At 41.5% G+C, this 24,546-nt stretch overlaps 1 protein-coding gene across 3 annotated transcripts in view; it reads right to left on the bottom strand.

The window, feature by feature from the left end:
• Positions 1 to 24,546, bottom strand: part of ARHGAP24 (Rho GTPase activating protein 24) — an 896,906-nt gene that overhangs the window by 254,612 nt on the left and 617,748 nt on the right. The gene's annotated exons all lie outside the window — the stretch shown is intronic.

Raw genomic sequence — 24,546 nt, 5'->3', positions numbered from 1 at the left:
TTTTTTGGATTGGTATAGAAGAGGTTTTGGTGATAGCCTTAGGGGCTTTGACTAGTTAGACAGCTAAATGGATGGATGGATAGCAGACAGACATATATATATATAGACAGACACATAAATAGATACATACTGTACATACATATATAAATACATATGGGATACATAAATAGATAGGCAATAGATAGATTGATATATATGTAGAATATCAAAAATAAAATCCAGAAAATCACATTGTATAAATTATAAAAAGTTATTTGCATTTTGCAGTGAGAAATAAGTATTTAATCCCACTGGCAAACAAGACTTAATACTTGGTGGTAAAACCCTTGTTGGCAAGCACAGCAGTCAGACTTTTTTGTAGTTGATGATGAGGTTTTCGCACATGTCAGGAGGAATTTTGGTCCACTCCTCTTTGCAGATCATCTCTAAGGCTGATTTTAGACTTGCGTTCCTGTGTGCTGCAGATGGCAGTGTACTTCCTCCTTGCTTCCTCCGTGAAGCTCCACCCAAGCTCCGCCTACTGCCGGCTGTGTCCAGCGTTTTCCTGCGTACCTATCTTTAACATTGGGTTGCACGGACATGCATTGTACACGGATGTGTCCGCATGCGGCGATTTGAGGTGTGCGGTGCCCGCACGGAAATGCAAAATTTGTGTCTTTTGCCTTAATTTCAAAAGCCATTTTGCTATTCCCACTTCATGTATTTCACATTGACATGCTTTAACACAATTGAGTACAACCATTATCGTATTTTGATATATAAGTTGCTTTTTTTTGGTATGCACCTGTTCAGACTAGTTCTTGCTGTGCCGGTCAGTTTTTCTGTTATTTATATGTACAAACCTCATCATGAACGACAAAAAACATCTGACTGCTGTGCTTCCCACCAAGTATTAAGTATTTGATTCCTCTGGCAAACAAGACCTATTTCTCATTGCAAGATGCGAATAAATTTATATAATTTATACAATGTGATTTTCTGGATTTTATTTTTGATATTCTATCTCTCAATATTAAAGGTAAGTTACCCTTAAAATTTTAGACTGTTCATGTCTTTGTCAATGGGCAAACTTCCAAAATCAGCAAGGGATCAAATAATTATTTCATTCACTATAGGATAGATAGATAGATAGATAGATAGATAGATAGACAGAGAGAGAGATATGGGATAGATGGATAGATAGAAATATACAGATATCAGGCAGATAGATAAATTGCAGATATAAAGATTGTTACATAACATAAACATGAAATACTATATCTATAAAAACATTACTGTTATTTCAGCTATGTTCAGGTCTGCATAGAACATCATAAGTGAAGGAAATGCTTTCATTATTTTCATAGCAGGGAAGCTGTAAAGGCGTCAGTCAGAGCCCATCTGTTACTGCCCTCCAGTGTGTGCAATGTGCCATTAGTTATATAGACAGTGATATTTTCAGAGTTTTCCGCCCATCAGCTAATAATTCACACTCATAACATACTAGCCCATGAGAATGAATGTTATGAGTCTAATGCTCTGATTCATTAACCTGGCATTTTGTACGCCAGTCACCAGTCTGAATGAAGTGCTGGAATAAGATACGTCAAATTCATTAAGAAGTATTTTTTAAGGATTTTGGCTGATCTTTTAACTGCCATGGCCCACCACCAGAAATGCATCTCTATAGTAATTTTTGTCACTTTGTGAGAAAAATTATGATAAATCTGTTACGCGTGGTTCACAACTCCCTATACCACCTCTACTTTGTTCATTTGTCAAAAAGATGGTGGAGCAGAGGTGACGAAAGTTGGAAAATATTTATGCAACTTCAAGTTGAGCAAATACATTGTGACATATCAGTTTTACTCCAGAATTCTGGCAAAAACTGATGATACGGGGACTACATATCTTGTCCTGTGATCATTTAAAGATTAATTGGCTGGAATGTCACTTGTTCAAGGAGTATCAATATATAGTTGACCTAGCCTAAAAAACGACATGTTTTTGAATGTTTTACAATGTATCAAAGTGTCATATATTCAGTGTTGTCCCATGAAAAGGTATAATAAAATGTGAAGGGTGTACTCACTTTTGTGAGATACTGTATATACCTCAATGTGTATGTGACTGATATCCAGGTTAACAGTTGTCAGTCAAAAGTCATGCTATTGTTTTCCATTGCATAATGCAAGCTGCAGTTTACAGTAGCCTGTATTCCACCTCTGGAAGAAAAGGCGTAGGTTGACACAAAACAGTCGTCACTAGACTCCAAGGGATACAGTGACGAATTATTCACAGCTTCCATGTTCTCATATTGCATTTAGCTTGTAAAGAAGACATTGAGGCATTCTGTTATTTACAATTAAATAAAATGTATGGAACTGTTTGTAGTACATACAAAGTATATAAAAGCACTGGTATTGTATGTGGCTTTAAATTAGACAGTTGCTTGTTTCTTAAAGGGAATCTGTCAGCAGGTTTTTGCTCCCTCAAATGAGAGCACCATGATGTAGACAAAGAGAACTGTGCATACTGGGTGCAGCCGTTCTGACACAGAGTTTTTAGATTTAGCAATGCAGCAGAGCTGAGGAAGCTAACTCCGCCCACACCAGGCTCTCAGTGCACACAACTATAGACATTGAGCAGCCTATCACAGCAGGGGGTGGAGTCGACTACCAGGCACATGCTACTGGCTGATGTGTCCAAGCAATGATAAGCTTCTGTTGCTAAAACAATAATTGCAAGTAAATAAAAACATGGAGCTTGATAAGAGATTCATTGCTGAAATCTGCATATGCACTTCTTGTACAGTTTAAAAAAGTTATAAAATTGGTAAAATACCTTTATAATAAAAAAACACATAATATCTAGTGATATATATTACAATATCACTAGAGATGGGCTGACACCTGGATGTTCGGGTCTGGTGGGTTTGGGTTCGGGTACCAGAACAGTATCCGGACCTGAACCTGGACTCCATTCAGGGGTCCCGAACATCCAGTGTTTTCTGCGCTGTAATGTGCATGACAGCGCGGCAAACAATGCTTCTGATTGGCGGTGAAATCATCCCCGCCGGTCAGAGAGCCGCGGTTCCCACGCTGTCAGAAGACAGTGGGAGTGCTCAGCTGTGATCGGAGGTATAAAGTTTACCTCCAGTCAATGGTGTCAGCTGATGGAACCACAGCTCCCATTATCCGACACCTGATGCCGCTAATAGTAGGAGTGATGGATGGGAGTATTCATCTGCCGCTCATGTGCTGAAAATTAATAATTTTAAAAAAGCCCCAGCGTGGGTTCCCCTGAATTTTTGTTAAACAGCCAGTCAAAACTCACAGCTTGGGGGCTGCAACTCTCAGCTGTCAGCTTCAGCAAGGCTAGTTATCAAGAATAAAGGGGTCCCCAAGCCATGTTTTTTAATTATTTAAATAAATAATTTTTAAAAACGGTATGGTGCCCCCCTCATTTTTGACAATCAACCTTGTTAAGCAGAGAGCTGGGGGCTGGTATTCTCATGCTGGTAAGTGGCCCTGAAAATTGGTCCCTCGAGTCTAAAAACAGCAGCCTGCAGCTGCCCAGAAAAGGCACATCTATTAGATGCACCAATTCTGGTGCTTTTTCTGACTCTTGCCATTTGCCCTGTTTCAGTGGCAAGTGGGGTTAATATTTGTGGGGTTGATGTCACCTTTGTATTGTCAGGTGACATCAAGCCCATGGCTTAGTAATCGAGAGGTGTCTATAAGTGACCTCTCCATTACTAATCCTATAGTTACTGTATATGGTAAATAAAGACACAGCATGAATAAAGTTCTTTACTTGAAAGAAAGACACAGACTCCTTTAATAATCTTAATTAATCCATACTTATGACCTAGCCTAATTCTACCGAAGCCCTCGATCTCCCGTAATAAAACTAAAGTAAAAAAATAACAATATACCTTACCTGTCTGTTGTTCTGTCCTACGCCGTAATCCATGTCTGGGGAGAAATAGTTTTCAACCTGGACAGTGCTAACATGCGACCGTCCATGCTGAGAACCATTGGGGAATGAACTGCTGGAGCGCACATGACAGGCACATGACAGCGCGTCAAACACCCAGTGTTTGGGAATCTGCAACCCAAACAGTAACACGGACTTCCTGGTGAAGTCTGTGTTCGGTGTTCGTGCCCAAACAGTAGGTAGGACGAACTTTACTATCATGGTTCACCCATCTTTAAATATCACACGATGTTTTTCAAATGTTTTGACTGACTAGGGGAGTTGTGACTTTGGTAGATACTAAACACTTCGGTCATTGGGTTCCCCAGTCCTGTTTTGGATGGTGGTGGGGACTAGAAAACTTGCAAGCAATTGAGAAGGAGACAGACGTCCTTCCTTATTTACACAATGGTGTCATGTAGTGCGGATCACTGTTGTGTCACAAGACTGATAGCCAGTGACATTCACTCCAAGCTGTGATTCTTCTACTATTAAAATCCTTAATGCTGTCACATTTTGTGGCTTGGGTCTCAGTATCTGTTCCTGTCAGACTCAACAGTACTGCAGGTTCTTATTCTGCATACTGAAAAATACTAATAGAGACTGCTTGTGTAATAGAACATGGTTGAAAATGGGATGAAGAATTTAAAGGAAGATTTTTGGGGCACATTTTTTCTTTCTATATTTTATTCTGCTACTCTGACATCAAATTAAATTCATAATTTTTACTCCATTCCACCATATTTGATATTGCCAAGAGGAATTGAGGCAATGAAAAAAATTGAAGTTAATTTGAAATCAAACTGTTCAATTTCTTCCTACTCTGTGTTCAAAAGTAATAAAATGTCATATAAATATTAAACAGAAGCAGTCAGCCGAAAGACTGCGAGAAGGAAGCGGAGCACGCTGCACAGGAAAGAGGCACCAAAGGCTAGATCCAGGCCTGAAATTACATTTGCATTTTAGGAGTGCATTATGTGCTACGCTAATTGTATTTTAGGAGAATTACTAATCTCCATTTTTAACTTATTAAAGTAATGAGTCATATCGTATGGTTGTTGAACTCTTGTAGAATATTTTATTTTAGAATTAGGCCAAACAACGTAGCTGATAAACTAAAGGCTTAGGTGATGGGTCACAATGTTTTCTCGAGTTATTCTAAATCTATATTTCCATTCTACATCCAAAATATCTAGGAAAAAAATATCGGATGAGCCAAACTGATTGGATGTTGGAATCACACATTGCTACCCAATTTTAAAAAGGATTGTTAATAAAATGGAAGGTATATGAGGCTGGCCAATTGGCTGTCATGGTGACATATTTAAAGTGGTATGAAAAAATATTTTATGTAGGTGCAACAGAAAGCTTATGAAAAGGGAACAAATAGAATAAGCACAAATTGTCTGTAACATCTGTGCCGGTCTCTGCTTCTGTCTCTAGGCAGGACCTATCTTGCGGGTGATTCTTAACAGCATCAGTCTTCTTTAATTCCTAATTTAATTGCCAATTTTATCAATTTGCACCATGACTATTGTCACACCTTTCTTTTTTTATTACTATCATTTTCACATTTAGGCTTCCAGCACCTTCTTAGCACACTTCAACGTACAATCACTGGTTTATTATTAAAATCCATGTACAGGAGTTACAGATCTCATTTTCCTTACATATGAGTCAAATATCAATTTATACATTAACTTTTTAAAAGAAATGCAGGGCTATTCCTATGAGGTAACCAGTGAACCACCTTTGTCAGCTGGATCTAATATGGGACCATTGTTTTGTATCATGCCCTAACAAATAAATTGTCAAGAAATCACTTGTGATGGCTGTATTTAGTTTTTTAGATTAAAAGGGAATTGCAGCCAGGTATGTTTTTCTCTCAAACGCTCCAGTATTTCAGAGTCTATATTAGAAGTTGTGGCTGGGAGCTATAGCGAGAGACCTAGCTAGCCCAACAAGCTGCCCCCGGCCGGCTTCTCACAGTGCATCTGCAGCTGATTGAAAGGTCTCACACTATGTCAATCGCCTTTAGCAGCATTTGAAGAAGCCAGCCTGGGTGGAGCAAGACTAGTCATGACTATTCCATTAGTCCCTGTCCAGATCTCCTATATTTATTTTCTCTGAAACACCAGACCAATTACTGACATCGGACGTACTATTACGCCAATCTCAGTATCCCCCGCTTTGATGTGGGCTCCAGCAGTGAGCCCATCTTAAGGCTGGGACATGTCAGCTGCTTTGAACAGCTGACATGTGCCTGCAATAGCCGAGGGGCGGAATTGCAATCCGCCGGCAGCTATTAACTATTTAAATGCCGCTGTCAAAATGTGACAGCGGCATTTTACAAGCGCTTCCAGCCATCCGGCCGGAAATGCGCACATTGGTGACCTGCATCACGTGATCGTGGGTAGCCGGTGTGTCGGCAACCTTGAGACCTCTATTGTTGATGCCGGATTGCTGTGAGCACCAACCTCTGGATGGTGCTCATAGCAAGTCTGCAATTCAGCTACATAGAGGCGATCTGAGCACTCTGCCACCCACGTACACTCTAAAATAATCACAGTGATTTGAAAATTTAATATACCAAGTGTGTCATATAGGAAATTTAGATTGTGAGCCCTATCTAGGCAATATACTGTATAATGGAGAACACAATACATGGCCCGCGACTTTGTCAAAGTTTTTAATTTGGGCCCTCTGTGTATTTGAGTTTGACACCCCTGTCTTATCATATGGGCCCTACTTCTACCATATCAACTTAACAATTCAGTACTTTAGTTACCAACCTATTTTAAGAATCAATTTAACTATGTTCCATACTTGACACTAACATATTCCAATAAAAATAACTAAATGTCACATGAAAGGGCACTGAGTGCAGAAAACTGACAAAAGTCAGAGCAATGACTTGAGTGCTAGACATTTGGTTACAGTTAAAGAGATACAAATGGCTTTAATGGCAGAAAGAAATAACTAAGTTATGTGGTACATATAACTGTAATTTAGGATTTTGGAAATCTGAAATACTAAATTATCTATTGAAAATAGAACTACACTTTGTGCACAGTTATTAGGCAATTTGTATTTTTAATGATTCATTTTGTTATTGAACAACTACAGTGTGTGTCAGTCACTCTAAAAGGTTAATGAACCTGAAACCTGAACATTTAAGACAGTAGAAGTGAGGTTTTGTCTTTGTTAGGAGAATTGTTATGAAAGGTAATTCAGTACCACAATGGACATAGAGGTCAGCGCACATACAGTGACCTGGCAATAACCCAAAAAACAAGAACGAGCTCTGAGACGTGGGAACTCTGTTGACCGCAATCCCTAATCCTCTCCAACCACACTAAAGGCAGCCGTGGATTGCGCCTAACGCTCCCTATGCAACTCGGCACGGCCTGAGAAACTAGCTAGCCTGAAGATAGAAAATAAGCCTACCTTGCCTCAGAGAAATACCCCAAAGGAAAAGGCAGCCCCCACATATAATGACTGTGAGTTAAGATGAAAAGACAAACGTAGAGATGAAATAGATTTAGCAAAGTGAGGCCCAACTTTCTGAACAGAGCGAGGATAGGAAAGGTAACTTTGCGGTCAACACAAAACCCTACAAAAACCACGCAAAGGGGGCAAAAAGACCCTCCGTACCGAACTAACGGCACGGAGGTACACCCTCTGCGTCCCAGAGCTTCCAGCAAGCAGAAAAAAACAAATTGACAAGCTGGACAGAAAAAAACAGCAAACAAATAGCAAAGAGGAACTTAGCTATGCAGAGCAGCAGGCCACAGGAACGATCCAGGAGGAAACAGGTCCAATACTAGAACAGTGACTGGAGGCCAGGATCAAAGCACTAGGTGGAGTTAAATAGAGCAGCACCTAACGACTTCACCACATCACCTGAGGAAGGAAACTCAGAAGCCGCAGTACCACTTTTCTCCACCAACGGAAGCTCACAGAGAGAACCAGCCAAAGTACCACTTGTGACCACAGGAGGGAGCTCTGCCACAGAATTCACAACAGAGAATATCTATGCGTGCAGAATTATTAGGCAAATATTAGTGTGAAAAGTGTGAAAAGTTGATATGCAACTAAATGAAAAACTAAAATGTTCCCATCTCAATTGTTTATTTTCATCCGTTAAAGTGATAATAAAACTAAAAAGCACAAAATATGCAAAAATACAATTCTGACACTTCAAATAAAAGTTTCAGAGTCAGTTAATTCTTTTTTTTTGGACCATTTGGTTTGATGAAAGCAAGCTACCTAATATTTCCGCACATCTTCATAAATGATGTTTATATCCTTACATTACACAAATACACATCGCCTGATATGCTTTATCTAATAAACATTCAAGTTTATACAGCTTGGAGTTGGATAATATTCATAAAAATGATGATGTAGTTAAAATACTCACTTCTCTAATAAGCAAAAGACAGGTGCTTCTAAAGATCATTCAGAAGCACTTTGGCAACATGCTTGATAGAGAACTTTCTGATGCCCAAGTTGGATTAAGTAAGAGCAGAGGGACATGTAGTCACATTGTGAACCTGAGCTTGATCATACAGTAGAAAAGATGATGGCGTACCAGAAGAAGCTCTACCTTTGCTTTATTAATTATACCAAGGCTTTTTACTGTCTTGAGCATGATAAGCTTTTGCAAGCACTGAGTTAGATAGGAATAGGTTAATCAGGTCATTCTATTAAGAAGCTACAGTGAGAACCAGGTGAAGATACTGAATGTTTCAAGATCAAAGGGGGCACAAGACATGGATGCATGCTCTCTCCTTTTCCTTTCAAGCTCTATGCAGAAGTAATCATGAGGAGGCTGAACTTAGATGATTCAAATGTTGGGGTGAGAATACATGGAAGAACCATCAGCAACTTAAGATATGTAGATGACACAACCCTGTTGGCAAAATAAGCTAACCGAGAACTTGAAAGACGAAAGAGAGAAGATGGGCCATTACCTGAACATCAAAAATATCAAAATTATGACTTATGCCATCAAAGAAGTCCAGATAAAGATCAATAATAAAGAAATAAACGTGGTTGATAGCTTTGCATTGTGAGCATGGATCAAATATGGAATGAAAGGACGACTCAGTCACCATCAAATGCTGATCACTGGAGTTGCGTTAACAATTGTTACATGGTTGTGATACATGTACACTCACAAAGGCAGACAGAAAGAAAATTGATGCCTTTGAGTTTGGTGCTGTAGAAGCCTCCTAAAGATCCCATGGACAGCTAGGATCACCAACAACGATGTTCTTGATCAAGTAAACCCAGAATTGTCGTTGAAAGGCTAGATAACTAGACATGAGGGAAAATTCATTAGAAAAGGAAATGTTGCTCAGTAAGGTCAGTGGTAAAAAGAAAAAGAGGAGACCAAAGGCACATTGACTGGATACAAGAATGACATGAGAATGAACATTAAGCAATTATAGGAAACTGTGGAAAACAGGGAAGCACAGAGTATCCAAGACACGACTGAATGGATGAATGGATAGAATCAGAATTACTAGATCTAAATTGATCCTAAGCCTTCATGGAAAATTTTACTTTTACAGTAATTTGTTAATATACTTGATTTCAGAATTTCAAAATTTCCCTAACTTTTCCCTAACATTTGAATACAGGCACAGCTGACACTGATAGTCTGTTGTCAGGATCCTTGTTTAAAAAAAGGATGCATTTATCCTTATTTGTGAAACTTGTATGAAATACAACTGATCTAAGACTATTATATCTATAGGGGTGTAGCATGAGTTGGAAAGCCTGAAGGGATGGACACCAACCAGGCACTATGTCTTGGCTTAGGTAATTAGGCAAAGGGATAGGACAGCAAAATGTGTTTTTGATCTTTCTGAAAAAAGCCTATCTATGTCTCTGCCATCCATGCAATATTTGTATAATTAGCATCCAGACAAAAAAAGCAGAGATGACCACCTGCTCAGGCCTCCAAAACAAATGCACTGGCAGGGTGCAGTGGACCTGATTAAAGATGGCAGAAACACAGGTGCAACAATACTGATGAAACAACCACTTTCAATCCAGTGTTGGCTGCTTGGTATTTCAGTGCACAAAAAGATAAAAGATACTAGTCTGTACATGGCGATATTCACACAGGCAATGCAGAGCATCTGGCTAACAGTCTATTAATCTTTCCTCCAGACGTAGAGGATGCCCCCTTGTCCCTGTCTCAGGTCTATGATTAACCCCTTCAAGACCCAGCCTATTTTGACCTTAAAGACCTTGCCGTTTTTTGCAATTCTGACCAGTGTCCCTTTATGAGGTAATAACTCAGGAACGCTTCAACGGATCCTAGCGGTTCTGAGATTGTTTTTTCGTGACATATTGGGCTTCATGTTAGTGGTAAATTTAGGTCAATAAATTCTGCATTTATTTGTGATAAACACGGAAATTTGGCGAAAATTTTGAAAATTTCGCAATTTTCACATTTTGAATTTTTATTCTGTTAAACCAGAGAGATATGTGACACAAAATAGTTAATAAATAACATTTCCCACATGTTTACTTTACATCAGCACAATTTTGGAAACAAAATTTTTTTTTGTTAGGAAGTTATAAGGGTTAAAATTCGACCAGCGATTTGTCATTTTTACAACGAAATTTACAAAACCATTTTTTTTAGGGACCACCTCACATTTGAAGTCAGTTTGAGGGGTCTATATGGCTGAAAATACCCAAAAGTGACACCATTCTAAAAACTGCACCCCTCAAGGTACTCAAAACCACATTCAAGAAGTTTATTAACCCTTCAGGTGCTTCACAGCAGCAGAAGCAACATGGAAGGAAAAAATGAACATTTAACTTTTTAGTCACAAAAATTATCTTTTAGCAACAATTTTTTTATTTTCCCAATGGTAAAAGGAGAAACTGAACCACGAACGTTGTTGTCCAATTTGTCCTGAGTACGCTGATACCTCATATGTGGGGGTAAACCACTGTTTTGGCGCACGGCAGGGCTTGGAAGGGAAGGAGCGCCATTTGACTTTTTGAATCAAAAATTGGCTCCACTCTTTAGCGGACACCATGTCACGTTTGGAGAGCCCCCGTGTGCCTAAAAATTGGAGCTCCCCCACAAGTGACCCCATTTTGGAAACTAGACGCCCCAAGGAACTTATCTAGATGCATAGTGAGCACTTTGAACCCCCAGGTGCTTCACAAATTGATCCGTAAAAATGAAAAAGTACTTTTTTTTCACAAAAAAATTCTTTTAGCCTCAATTTTTTCATTTTCACATGGGCAACAGGATAAAATGGATCCTAAAATGTGTTGGGCAATTTCTCCTGAGTACACCAATACCTCATATGTGGGGGTAAACCACTGTTTGGGCACATGGTAAGGCTCGGAAGGGAAGGAGCGCCATTTGACTTTTTGAATGAAAAATTATTTCCATCGTTAGCGGACACCATGTCGCGTTTGGATAGCTCCTGTGTGCCTAAACATTGGCGCTCCCCCACAAGTGACCCCATTTTGGAAACTAGACCCCCCAAGGAACTAATTTAGATGCCTAGTGAGCACTTTAAACCCTCAGGTGCTTCACAAATTGATCTGTAAAAATGAAAAAGTAATTTTTTTTCACAAAAAAATTCTTTTCGCCTCAATTTTCTCATTTTCACATGGGCAGTAGGATAAAATGGATCATAAAATTTGTTGGGCAATTTCTCCCGAGTACGCCGATACCTCATATGTGGGGGTAAACCACTGTTTGGGCACTCGGCAGGGCTCGGAAGAGAAGGCGTGCCATTTGACTTTTTGAATGGAAAATTAGCTCCAATTGTTAGCGGACACCATGTCGCGTTTGGAGAGCCCCTGTGTGCCTAAACATTGGAGCTCCCCCACAAGTGACCCCATTTTGGAAACTAGACCCCCCAAGGAACTTATCTAGATGCATATTGAGCACTTTAAACCCCCAGGTGCTTCACAGAAGTTTATAACGCAGAGCCATGAAAATAAAAAATAATTTTTCTTTCCTCAAAAATGATTTTTTAGCCTGGAATTTCCTATTTTGCCAAGGATAATAGGAGAAATTGGACCCCAAATATTGTTGTCCAGTTTGTCCTGAGTACGCTGATACCCCATATGTGGGGGTAAACCACTGTTTGGGCGCACGGCAGGGCTCGGAAGGGATGGCACGCCATTTGGCTTTTTAAATGGAAAATTAGCTCCAATCATTAGCGGACACCATGTCACGTTTGGAGAGCCCCTGTGTGCCTAAACATTGGAGATCCCCCAGAAATGACACCATTTTAGAAACTAGACCCCCAAAGGAACTAATCTAGATGTGTGGTGAGGACTTTGAACCCCCAAGTGCTTCACAGAAGTTTATAACGCAGAGCCATGAAAATAAAAAAAAAAATTATTTTCTCAAAAATGATCTTTTAGCCTGCAATTTTTTATTTTCCCAAGGGTAACAGGAGAAATTGACCCCAAAAGTTGTTGTCCAGTTTCTCCTGAGTACGCTGATACCCCATATGTGGGGGTAAATCACTGTTTGGGCACATGCCGGGGCTCGGAAGTGAAGTAGTGACGTTTTGAAATGCAGACTTTGATGGAATGCTCTGTGGGCGTCACGTTGCGTTTGCAGAGCCCCTGATGTGGCTTAACAGTAGAAACCCCCCACAAGTGACCCCATTTTGGAAACTAGACCCCCAAAGGAACTTATCTAGATGTGTGGTGAGCACTTTGAACCCCCAAGTGCTTCATAGAAGTTTATAATGCAGAGCCGTGAAAATAATAAATACGTTTTCTTTCCTCAAAAATAATTATTTAGCCCAGAATTTTTTAATTTTCCCAAGGGTAACAGGAGAAATTTGACCCCAATATTTGTTGTCCAGTTTCTCCTGAGTACGGTGATACCCCATATGTGGGGGTAAACTACTGTTTGGGCACATGCCGGGGCTTGGAATTGAAGTAGTGACGTTTTGAAATGCAGACTTTGATGGAATGCTCTGCGGGCGTCACGTTGCGTTTGCAGAGCCCCTGATGTGCCTAAACAGTAGAAACCCCCCACAAGTGACCCCATTTTGGAAACTAGACCCTGAAAGGAACTTATCTAGATGTGTGGTGAGCACTTTGAACCCCCAAGTGCTTCATAGAAGTTTATAATGCAGAGCCGTGAAAATAATAAATACGTTTTCTTTCCTCAAAAATAATTATTTAGCCCAGAATTTTTTATTTTCCCAAGGGTTACAGGAGAAATTGGACCCCAAAGTTGTTGTCCAGTTTCTCCTGAGTACGCTGATACCCCATATGTGGGGGTAAACCACTGTTTGGGCACACGTCGGGGCTCAGAAGGGAAGTAGTGACTTTTGAAATGCAGACTTTGATGGAATGGTCTGCGGGTGTCACGTTGCGTTTGCAGAGCCCCTGGTGTGCCTAAACAGTAGAAACCCCCCACAAGTGACCCCATTTTAGAAACTAGACCCCCCAAGGAACTTATCTAGATATGTGGTGAGCACTTTGAACCCCCAAGTGCTTCACAGACGTTTACAACGCAGAGCCGTGAAAATAAAAAATCATTTTTCTTTCCTCAAAAATTATGTTTTAGCAAGCATTTTTTTAGATTCACAAGGGTAACAGGAGAAATTGGACCCCAGTAATTGTTGCGCAGTTTGTCCTGAGTATGCTGGTACCCCATATGTGGGGGTAAACCACTGTTTGGGCACACGTCAGGGCTCGGAAGTGAGGGAGCACCATTTGACTTTTTGAATACGAGATTGGCTGGAATCAATGGTGGCGCCATGTTGCGTTTGGAGACCCCTGATGTGCCTAAACAGTGGTAACCCCTCAATTCTACCTCCAACACTAACCCCAACACACCCCTAACCCTAATCCCAACTGTAGCCATAATCCTAATCACAACCCTAACCCCAACACACCCCTAACCACAACACTAACCCCAACACACCCCTAACCCTAACCACAACCCTAATTCCAACCCTAACCCTAAGGCTATGTGCCCACGTTGCGGATTCGTGTGAGATATTTCCGCACCATTTTTGAAAAATCTGCGGGTAAAAGGCACTGTGTTTTACCTGCGGATTTTCCGCGGATTTCCAGTGTTTTTTGTGCGGATTTCACCTGCGGATTCCTATTGAGGAACAGGTGTAAAACGCTGCGGAATCCGCACAAAGAATTGACATGCTGCGGAAAATACAACGCAGCGTTCCCGCGTGGTATTTTCCGCACCATGGGCACAGCGGATTTGGTTTTTCATATGTTTACATGGTACTGTAAACCTGATGGAACACTGCTGCGAATCCGCAGCGGCCAATCCGCAGCCAAATCAGCACCGTGTGCACATAGCCTAATTCTAAAGGTATGTGCACACGCTGCGGAAAACGCTGCGGATCCGCAGCAGTTTCCCATGAGTGTACAGTTCAATGTAAACCTATGGGAAACAAAAATCGCTGTGCCCATGCTGCGGAAAAACTGCACGGAAACGCAGCGGTTTACATTCCGCAGCATGTCACTTCTTTGTGCGGATTCCGCAGCGGTTTTACAACTGCTCCAATAGAAAATCGCAATTGTAAAACCGCAGTGAAATGCGCAGAAAAAAACGCGGTAAATCCGCCATAAATCCGCAGCGGTTTAGCACTACGGATTTATCAAATCCGCAGCGGAAAAATCCGCAGAGGACCAGAATACGTGTGCACATTCCTAACCCTAACCCTAGCCCTAACCCTAACCCTACCCCTAACCCTACCCCTAACCCTAACCCTACCCCTAGCCCTACCCCTAGCCCTACCCCTAACCCTACCCCTAACCCTACCCCTAACCCTAACCCTACCCCTAACCCTACCCCTAACCCTACCCCTAACCCTAACCCTATTCTAACAGTGGAAAAAAAAAAAATTCTTTATTTTTTTATTGTCCCTACCTATGGGGGTGACAAAGGGGGGGGGGGTAATTTATTATTTTTTTTATTTTGATCACTGAGATAGATTATATCTCAGTGATCAAAATGCACTTTGGAACGAATCTGCCGGCCGGCAGATTCGGCGGGCGCACTGCGCATGCGCCCGCCATTTTGGAAGATGGCGGCGCCCGGGAGAAGACGGACGGGACCACGGCTGGATCGGTAAGTATGATAGGGTGGGGGGGGACCACGGGGGGGGGGATCGGAGCACGGGGGGAGGAATCGGAGCGCGGGAGGGGTGGAACGGAGCGCGGGGGGCGTGGAACGGAGCACGGGGGGACTGGAATGGAGCACGGGGGGGTGGAACGGAGCACGGGGGGGTGGATCGGAGTGCAGGGGGGGTGATTGGAGCACGGGGGGGTGATTGGAGCACGGGGGGAGCGGGCACGAGCACGGGGGGGAGCGGAGCACTGGACGGAGGGGAGCCGGAGCAGTGTACCGGCCAGATCGGGGGGGTGGGGGGGCGATCGGAGGGGTGGGGTGGGGGCACACTAGTATTTCCAGCCATGGCCGATGATATTTCAGCATCGGCCATGGCTGGATTGTAATATTTCACCCGTTATAATGGGTGAAATATTACAAATCGCTCTGATTGGCAGTTTCACTTTCAACAGCCAATCAGAGCGATCGTAGCCACGAGGGGGTGAAGCCACCCCCCCTGGGCTAAACTACCACTCCCCCTGTCCCTGCAGATCGGGTGAAATGGGAGTTAACCCTTTCACCCGATCTGCAGGGACGCGATCTTTCCATGACGCCGCATAGGCGTCATGGGTCGGAATGGCACCGACTTTCATGACGCCTACGTGGCGTCATGGGTCGGGAAGGGGTTAAAAAGATCATCAGAAAGGTCTTTGTACTGTCCCCTCATATATTTATACATTAACATAAGATCACCCCTTAGCCTTTGTTTTTCCAAACTAAATAGCTCCAAGTGTAATAACCTATCTTGGTATTGCAGACCCCCTAGTCCTCTAATAACCTTGGTCGCTCTTCTCTGCACCCACTCTAGTTCAGCTATGTCTTTCTTATACAATGGAGACCAGAACTGTGCACAGTATTCTAAGGGTACCGTCACACAGTGCAATTTTCATCGCTACGACGGTACGATCCGTGACGCTCCAGCGTCGTAGACTGCTGTCACACTTTGCAATCTACAACGCTGGAGCGATAATTTCATGACGTATGTGCGATGTAGAAGCCGTTGGTTACTATGCGCACATCGTATACGATATATGTTACACCATGCAATCATGCCGCCACAGCGGGACACTAGACGACGAAAGAAAGTTTCAAACGATCTGCTACGACGTACGATTCTCAGCGGGGTCCCTGATCGCAGGAGCGTGTCAGACACTGCGATCTCGTAACTATATCGCTCGAACGTCACGAATCGTGCCGTCGTAGCGATCAAAATTGCACTGTGTGACGGTACCCTAAGTGTGGTCGAACTAGTGGCTTGTATAGAGGTAAAATTATGTTCTCCTCATGAGCATCTATGCCTCTTCTAATGCATCCCACTATTTTATTTGTCTTTGTAGCAGCTGCCTGACATTGGCCACTAAATGTGAGTTTGTCATCCACCCATACTCCCAGGTCTTTTTTATTGACGGTTTTGCCCAGAGTTTTAGAATTAGTTATACATCGTATTACTTCTACCCAAGTGCATGACCTTACATTTATCTCCATTAAAGCTCATTGGCCATTTATCAGCCCAAGCTTCTAGTTTGCATAAATCATCATGTAGTATAAAATTGTCCTCCTCTGTATTGATTACCCTGCAGAGTTTAGTGTCATCTGCAAATATTGAAATTCCACTCTGTATGCCCCCCCTACAAGATCATTAATAAATATGTTAAAAAGAAGAGGGCCCAATACTGACCCCTGTAGTACCCCACTGCTAACCGCGACCCAGTCCCAGTGTGCTCCATTAATAACCACCCTTTGTTTCCTATCCCTGAGCCAGCTCTCAACCCACTTACACATATTTTCCCCTGTCCCCATTATTCTCATTTTATGTATCAACCTTTTGTGTGGCACCGTATTAAAAGCTTTTGAAAAGTCCATATACACTACGTCCACTGGGTTCCCTTGGTCCAGTCCGGAACTTACCTCTTCATAGAAATTGATCAGATTAATCTGACAGGAACGGTCCCTAGTAAACCCATGCTGATATTGGGTCATGAGGTTATTCCTCTTCAGATACTCCAGCATAGCATCTCTTAGAATGCCCTCCACGATTTCACCCACAGTAGAGGTTAAGCTTACTGGCCTATAATTTCCGAGTTCAGTTTTTGTCCCCTTTTTGAATATTGGCACATTTGCTATACGCCAGTCCTGTGGTACACACCCTGTTATTATGGACTCTTTAAAAATTCAAAATAATGGTCTATCAATGACTGTACTTAATTCCTGCAGTACTCGGGGGTGTATCCCATCCGGGCCCGAAGATTTGTCAACTTTAGTGATTTTTAGATGTCGCCGTACTTCCTGCTCGGATAAGCAGGTGACACTTAATGGGGAATTTTTGTTATCGCTGATCATTTTGTCTGCCATGTAATTTTCTTGTGTAAATACTGATGAAAAAAAGTCATTTAGCATATTGGCTTTTTCCTCATCCTCATCCACCATTTCACCCAGACTATTTTTAAGGTGGCCAACACTATCATTTTTTAGTTTCTTACTATTTACATACTTAAAGAATATTTTGGGATTATTTTTCCTCTCTCTGGCAATTAGTCTCTCTGTCTCAATCTTTGCTGCATTGATTTGCTTTTTACAGAATTTATTTAATTTTCTGTATTTATTTAATGCCTCATCACTATCTACTTCCTTTAATTCTCTAAATGCTTTCTTTATGTCACTTATTGCACCACTTACAGCTCTATTTAGCCATATTGGTTTCCTCTTATTTCTAGTATGTTTATTTCCATATGGTATATGCTGTGCACAGGTCCTATTCAGGATGCTAATAAACGTCTCCTATTTTCTTTGTGTATTTTTATGTCTCAGGATATCGTCCCAGTTAATTGCACCAAGATCCTCTCTCATCCATTGGAAATTTGCCCTCCTGAAGTTTAGTGTCCTTGTAACCCCTCTGCTACACATCTTATTAAAGGATACATGAAAACTTATTATTTTGTGATCACTATTCCCCAAGTGACCCCCAACCCTTATATTTGATATGCGGTCTGGCCTGTTGGTTAATATTAGGTCTAGCAGTGACCCCCTTCTTGTTGGGTCCTGAACCAGTTGTGAAAGGTAATTGTGTCTCATAGTTGTCAAAAACCGATTACCTTTGCTGGAACTGCAGATTTCCATTCCCCAATCTATTTCAGGGTAGTTGAAGTCCCCCATAATAATGACTTCTCCTTGAGTCGCAGCTTCATCTATTTGCTTTACGAGGATATTCTCCATTGCTTTCATTATTTTTGGAGACTTATAACAAACCCCTATCAGTAATTTATTATTTTTTCCCCCTAACCTTATCTCCACCCACAAGGACTCTACATTTTCATTAGATTCACCTATATTATCACGCAGGATGGGTTTTAAGGATGATTTTACATATAGACACACCTCTCCCCCCGCTTATCCGTTCGGTCATTTCTGAACAGACTATAGCCCTGCAAGTTAACAGCCCAGTCATGGCTCTCATCCAGCCATGTTTCAGATATCCCCACCATGTCATAATTATGCTCCAACAACATTAGTTCTAATTCGTCCATTTTGTTGGCGCGGCTTCTGGCATTAGTATACATACATTTTATGTATCTCTCTGTACCTCTATTCTTTCTTAAATTATTAATTGATCTAAACCCACCCCCCATGCCACCGCCACCCCCAACTTCCTTATTTGTGCCCAGGTGTCTATATGCACTATCTTCCCCTCCTATAAAATGAATACCCTCCCCCATTCCCTAGTTTAAACACTCCTCCAACCTTCTAGCCATTTTCTCCCCCAGCACAGCTGCATCTTCCCCATTGAGGTGCAGCCGTCCATAGCGTAGAGCCTGTAGCCAACTGAGAAGTCGGCCCGGTTCTGCAGGAACCCAAACCCCTCCTTCCTACACCAATTCTTGAGCCACTTATTAACCTCCCAAATCTCCCGTTGCTTCTGGCGTGGCACAGGCAGTATTTCAGAAAATACCACGTTGGAGGTCCTTGCTTTCAACTTGCAGCCTAATTCCCTGAAATCATTTTTAAGGACCTTCCACCTACCTCTAACTTTGTCATTTGTGCCAATGTGCACCATGACCGCTGGGTCATCACAGCCCCTCCCAGTACTCTGTCCACCCGATCAGCGATGTGTCGGACTCAAGCGTCAGGAAGGCAGCACACCGTTCGATTATCCCTGTCTTTGTGACAGATTGTCCTATCTGTTCCCCTAATAATTGAGTCCCCCACTACCAGCACCTGTCTGGCCTGCCCTGCTCTCCTATTTCACTCCTTACTGGAGCAGTCACTCCTCCGGCTTTCAGAGGACATGCCTGGCTGCAGCAATGCTACCCCTGTATTGGCACCCCCCTCATCCGCCAACTTAGCAAACTTATTAGGGTCTGCTAGACCAGGACTAGCCTCCCTGGCACTCTTCCCTCTACCCGGCCTTCTATCTCTCTAATCATTGAAATGACGTTGACTTTTTCTATAAACCAAGATCCCTATGGTCGTGATATAGAAAATCAGGCAACTAAATGATAATAAAAGTCAACACTGTAACCTAACAAAACAGTACCTCATGTCACAATTAAGTTCTATAAAGTCAGCTCTTCATTCGCTGTATTGACCCCTTCACAATCTTTAACGTACTTTTATGCCAAAAGATGTGGTCGGGCACACCGAGTCGCATCCTTTATGGTACACGATGGCTGATTTAATCAGATGTCATGTGCCTTTAACAGATGCAGGTGGAGCAGATGTTAGCCTGCTAAATCCTGCATTCAATCTCTGATAAGGCCATTTAACTTGCATCAGCAGAGGGGTGCATGATTCCCCCTTTTATTGGCATGCCCCTGACGTGATCACGGGGCGCCGATGGGTTGCCATGACAGGCGAGGTCTGCTAAAGACCCTGTGCCTGCCATTACAATCTTCCTGTGAAAACCAGCCGTGGCTGGCATTCATAAGAAATCGTGATTTTCACTATACATACAATCATGGCCAATTGCAATTAAAAAAAAGTTTTAAAAACTATATATAAAAAATATATAATATATAAAGTGTAAATGACTCCCCATTAAAAAGAAAACAACTAAAAAAAAAATACACATATTTGGTATTGCTGCATTCATAAAAGTCCAATCTATCAAAATATAAAATAAATGAGTCCTATCAGTAAACAGTATAGCAAGAAAAAAACGATAGGTGGCGCCCCCAACTCCACGGCGGCTATCCCTAAAAACCCTAATATACCCTATACTCTAGCTACTAAGAGAATAAAAATCATTTTCTTAGCATGCTCTTAGCATACAATGTTCAATTACCTGTTAAAAACCTTTTTGTTTTTCCGTTAATTCATGGCATTAGGAAGTTTATGGGATGTCTAATATGTGGTTAGCATTAGGATGGGTATTTCTACCTTGAATTATAACTGCCAATGATCCAGCAATATATCCTCCTTCCTGTGAAAAGAAGTTGTAGGATTTGATAGCATAATGTATTCCCCCCGTGAAAGGTTGAAAAGATAGGTCATAGAACCTGTTACCTGTGGGGAAAAAATTCCTTTTATTTCGCATGTAAAATAACCCCTGGGCACTTTGTATATACACGCCCCCTGTTTTCTTTGCTTAACGTCACTTCATGTATTGGTCTTTTACCGGAAATGATGCTGGGCTTTCTGATCCCGCCCTAAAGTGACCAACGCGTGGCAGCGTGCGTTCCATGCTGGTGTACTTCCGGATGGGAAGGTAGCTGGGAGCCACGTGACATGCTGACTTTGCATAACCGGAATTTGAATGCGCGTCTCACCGATGCGTTCCAGCTTAAGGATGCACCGGATGTGACGTTATATGGCGCCTTATTTAAAGATATCTGTTTACACGCGGGACGCCCACTCCTTCACTTTGGCGTGTGATGGATATCACACACTGTGTCCACACTTTGTAACAAATGGCTTCTCTCCCCTGATGATCAAGCCAAGAGAAACACGTTGGGAGATATACGTGTTGGGGAATGATGATTTGACTATGGTCCTGTATAGACCTGAGTAACGGGGTATTGTATGAACGTTTGGAGGCCTCCCCTTATAAATATGGATCTATCTGGATCAGCATATCCCCACCTTGTGAAGGAAGGAACGACACTTGGGTGAGATTGTTCCTCTTTATCATTTCAGGCAACAAGTTTCAAATGAGTGTTTGCCTGTTTCTTTCTGTCCAAATGTGAAATACATCATAGGATGACAGCAGGACGATTGTTTATTGGCGCTTTTGTTTTTTTCCTATGGTGGTTTATGTTCAAATTTTTTTTTTTTAAAGGGTTATGTTTTTCCACCATGCTATATGGAATTGTGGCACTCTACATGAGCACTCGTGGATTACACAATTAGAATAACTTTCAGCATTATAATCCAGTCGTAAAATGGAAGCTGGACAATCACGACAGACATAGATGTATAATCATTTGTCGACCTTTAATGATCCCATGGTATTTGCGGTATCTCAGAATAAGGGTAGACATAGCCTAGTCAGATGGATGCTATTAAATGGTAGAGAACAGTAAAGGTCTTCCTTGTGTTGGTTTATGATTTAAAGGTCTGATGATAAGGACAAGAGACTTATTCATATTTTGTATTTCAGTAGGGCTGTGGCATTTTCGGCATTGTACAAGACAGCTGCTAAGCCACTATACTAAAAAAAGAAAAAGTAATTTGTGGAGCTGATAGCCTTTATGTGTAAGTCATACTTTATTATGGCTGAAGTTATGAAAGCAGAAATAAGATCAATTATTTGATTTACTACAAGCCATGGCTGATATTATAGCAATCCACCAAAATTCTCTTTATCTATAGGTACCTAAAGGCCATGATAACAGAAAACAAAAATAAAATGTCTGCCGGGAATGTAATTCTTTATCCAGTGATGTTAAAAGGCGTTTAGTCAGGAAATCAAACCTTGCTTCGTTTAATCTACATTTAAATTGGAAAAGGGCTCAGTCAACATTGCTGCCAGGTTCGCTTTCATCCAAGTTACATTTCTTTAGTATCTCTGCTATTCTGTGAATCATGTACAAGGAATAGCATAAAATCTCCGTGAGCCGGAATGTGCATGTAAAACAGGAGGCTGTAAAAAACCCTAGCTTTCCAGAGAACAGTAACACGCTGCTTTCAATAGCTGGAGCCACAGCGCCTGCCATTTTTATGAGGGTTAAGTGCAGCCTCAAGCCTAAGAGTGGCCGAGTGAGTCCTAAGTAAAGCCGAGTCATTAACCGGGACTTAAAAAATGACTTTTCTGCTTCTTCCTTCGTCTTCAAGGATCAAAGATAAATTTTTGTCATATTACTCTCATTCATTCCACTATGGCACACAGTAGGCGGGCAGTCATCCTTTTATAGGCCAAATGGGCAAAAATTGTCCTAATGAGGCAATCCCTTTAAAAACAACAACTTGCAAATGCAAATCAATACTATTTCGTAGGAATTAATAACTACATATTGATAATTACTGCAAATGTAAATAGAAAAAGGATATGAACTTTTGCATTGCTGTTTATTACAATTATGAAAACCCCCCAGAAAATATAGAAAAGCAATAAATAGGTTCTTATACAAATATATTGACAGAGGTTATTGAGGGTGACATGTGTTTTAGTCCTCAAAACTAAACATATATATATAGAATACAATATTACGAGGGGCGATCCAAAAGTAATGATAATCGGTTATTTCTATTGCACACAGAAATTAAAATAAAATGTTTTCTTCTCTCTTAGGTACCCACTAGTCCAGGAAAAAAAAATTACTTAAATAGACCACGATTCCCGGGAGCTACATTCATTTGAATATGAACTGTCGAGGAGTGAACATCAAAATGGAAAAAAACGAGCTCAGAGCTGTCATCAAATACCTCTGCTTGAAAAAAAATGACTACCAAAGACATACACAGCGACTTGGTGGAAACATTGGGGGACTCTTCTCCTCCATATTCCACAGTTGCACGCTGGGCCAAGGAATTTAAGCTGGGAAGAACATCGACAGAAAATGAACATCGTGAAGGACGCCCATCCACGTCCCTCAATGAAGAAAACATGAAAAAAGTTGAAGAAGTTGTATTGGCAGATCGAAGAGTGACTATCAGGCATGTAGCTGAGGTCACAGGGATCTCATATGGCAGTATTCAAAGAATCCTTGCAAAAGAATTGCATATGAGAAAGGTCTCCGCGCGCTGGGTGCCAAAAATGTTAACCGACGAGCAAAAGAAGAAACGAGTCGACATTTCAATAGCAAATCTCGAAAAGTTCCAAGCAGACAAGGAAAATTTTTTGTCACGTTTTTTGACCATGGACGAGACCTGGATCCACCACTTTCATCCCGAAACTAAACAACAATCGATGACATGGAAACGAGCTGACGAACCGACGCCGAAGAAATTCAAAGTGTCAAGCTCAGCAGGGAAGGTTATGGCGTCCGTTTTTTGGGACGCTGAAGGAATTATTATGGTGGACTATTTGGAGAAGGGAGCCACTATTACGGGCTCCTACTACGCAGAACAAATAAGAAGATTGCGGGAGGCTATCAAGGAGAAAAGGCGTGGCAAACTGCGGGCTGGAGTGTTGTTTCACCAAGATAATGCGCTGGCTCACAAAGCTGCTGTTGCCATGGCTACCATTCAAGAAGCGGGCTTTGAACTGGTGGAACACCCCCCCTATTCACCAGATCTAGCCCCCAGTGACTTCTTTCTCTTTCCTCGGCTCAAGGAACACCTCCGGGGCAAGAAATTTGACGACAATAGTGACGTGATAACCGCTGTTGGGGATTTTTTTGAGGGTCAAGATCAAGAATTTTTTTCGAAGGGAATTCTAAGTTTAGAAAAGAGATGGACTAAATGTATAGACTTGTTAGGAGACTATGTAGAAAAATAAATTTATTTTTTGACTATATTCATTGTGTTTAGTATTGATTATCATTACTTTTGGATCGCCCATCGTATATTGCATACATTTGTATTGTACCTAACCTTTACATGGATTTTGACTAGAGATGACATTTTTTATGCTCTGGGGTCTATAGCTATATGCTCTTATTAATATCAGTCTTAGGCCTCATGTACACGACCGTGTTTTTGGTCTGAGTGCTATCAATTAAGAAAAAGAATCGCACTCGGAACAATGTAATTCAATAGATCAGTGCTGATTATGGCAGAGCATGTATGATTTTCTGCCACAAATTGAATAAAACTCACCCATTCAAGTCTATGGGTGCGCAAAAAAAAAATCGGATGTCACAGTATAGCATGTGATTTTTTACCTACACGTGCAATTCTGTAACATAGGAAACTGTAAAAGGTCCTGTAAATGATTAACAGCTGCAGCTGTAAAAAAATGATTGTAATGGAACTAGAGAGAGTACAAAGGAGGGCACAAAATTAATAAAGGGGATGGGAGAACTACAATACCCAGATAGATTAGCGAAATTAGGATT

The sequence above is a fragment of the Ranitomeya imitator genome, chromosome 1 (assembly GCF_032444005.1).
Source record: "Ranitomeya imitator isolate aRanImi1 chromosome 1, aRanImi1.pri, whole genome shotgun sequence".
Taxonomy (NCBI): domain Eukaryota; kingdom Metazoa; phylum Chordata; class Amphibia; order Anura; family Dendrobatidae; genus Ranitomeya; species Ranitomeya imitator.
Note: the sequence above shows the minus strand (reverse complement) of the source record. Positions and strands in the feature narration are given on the sequence as shown.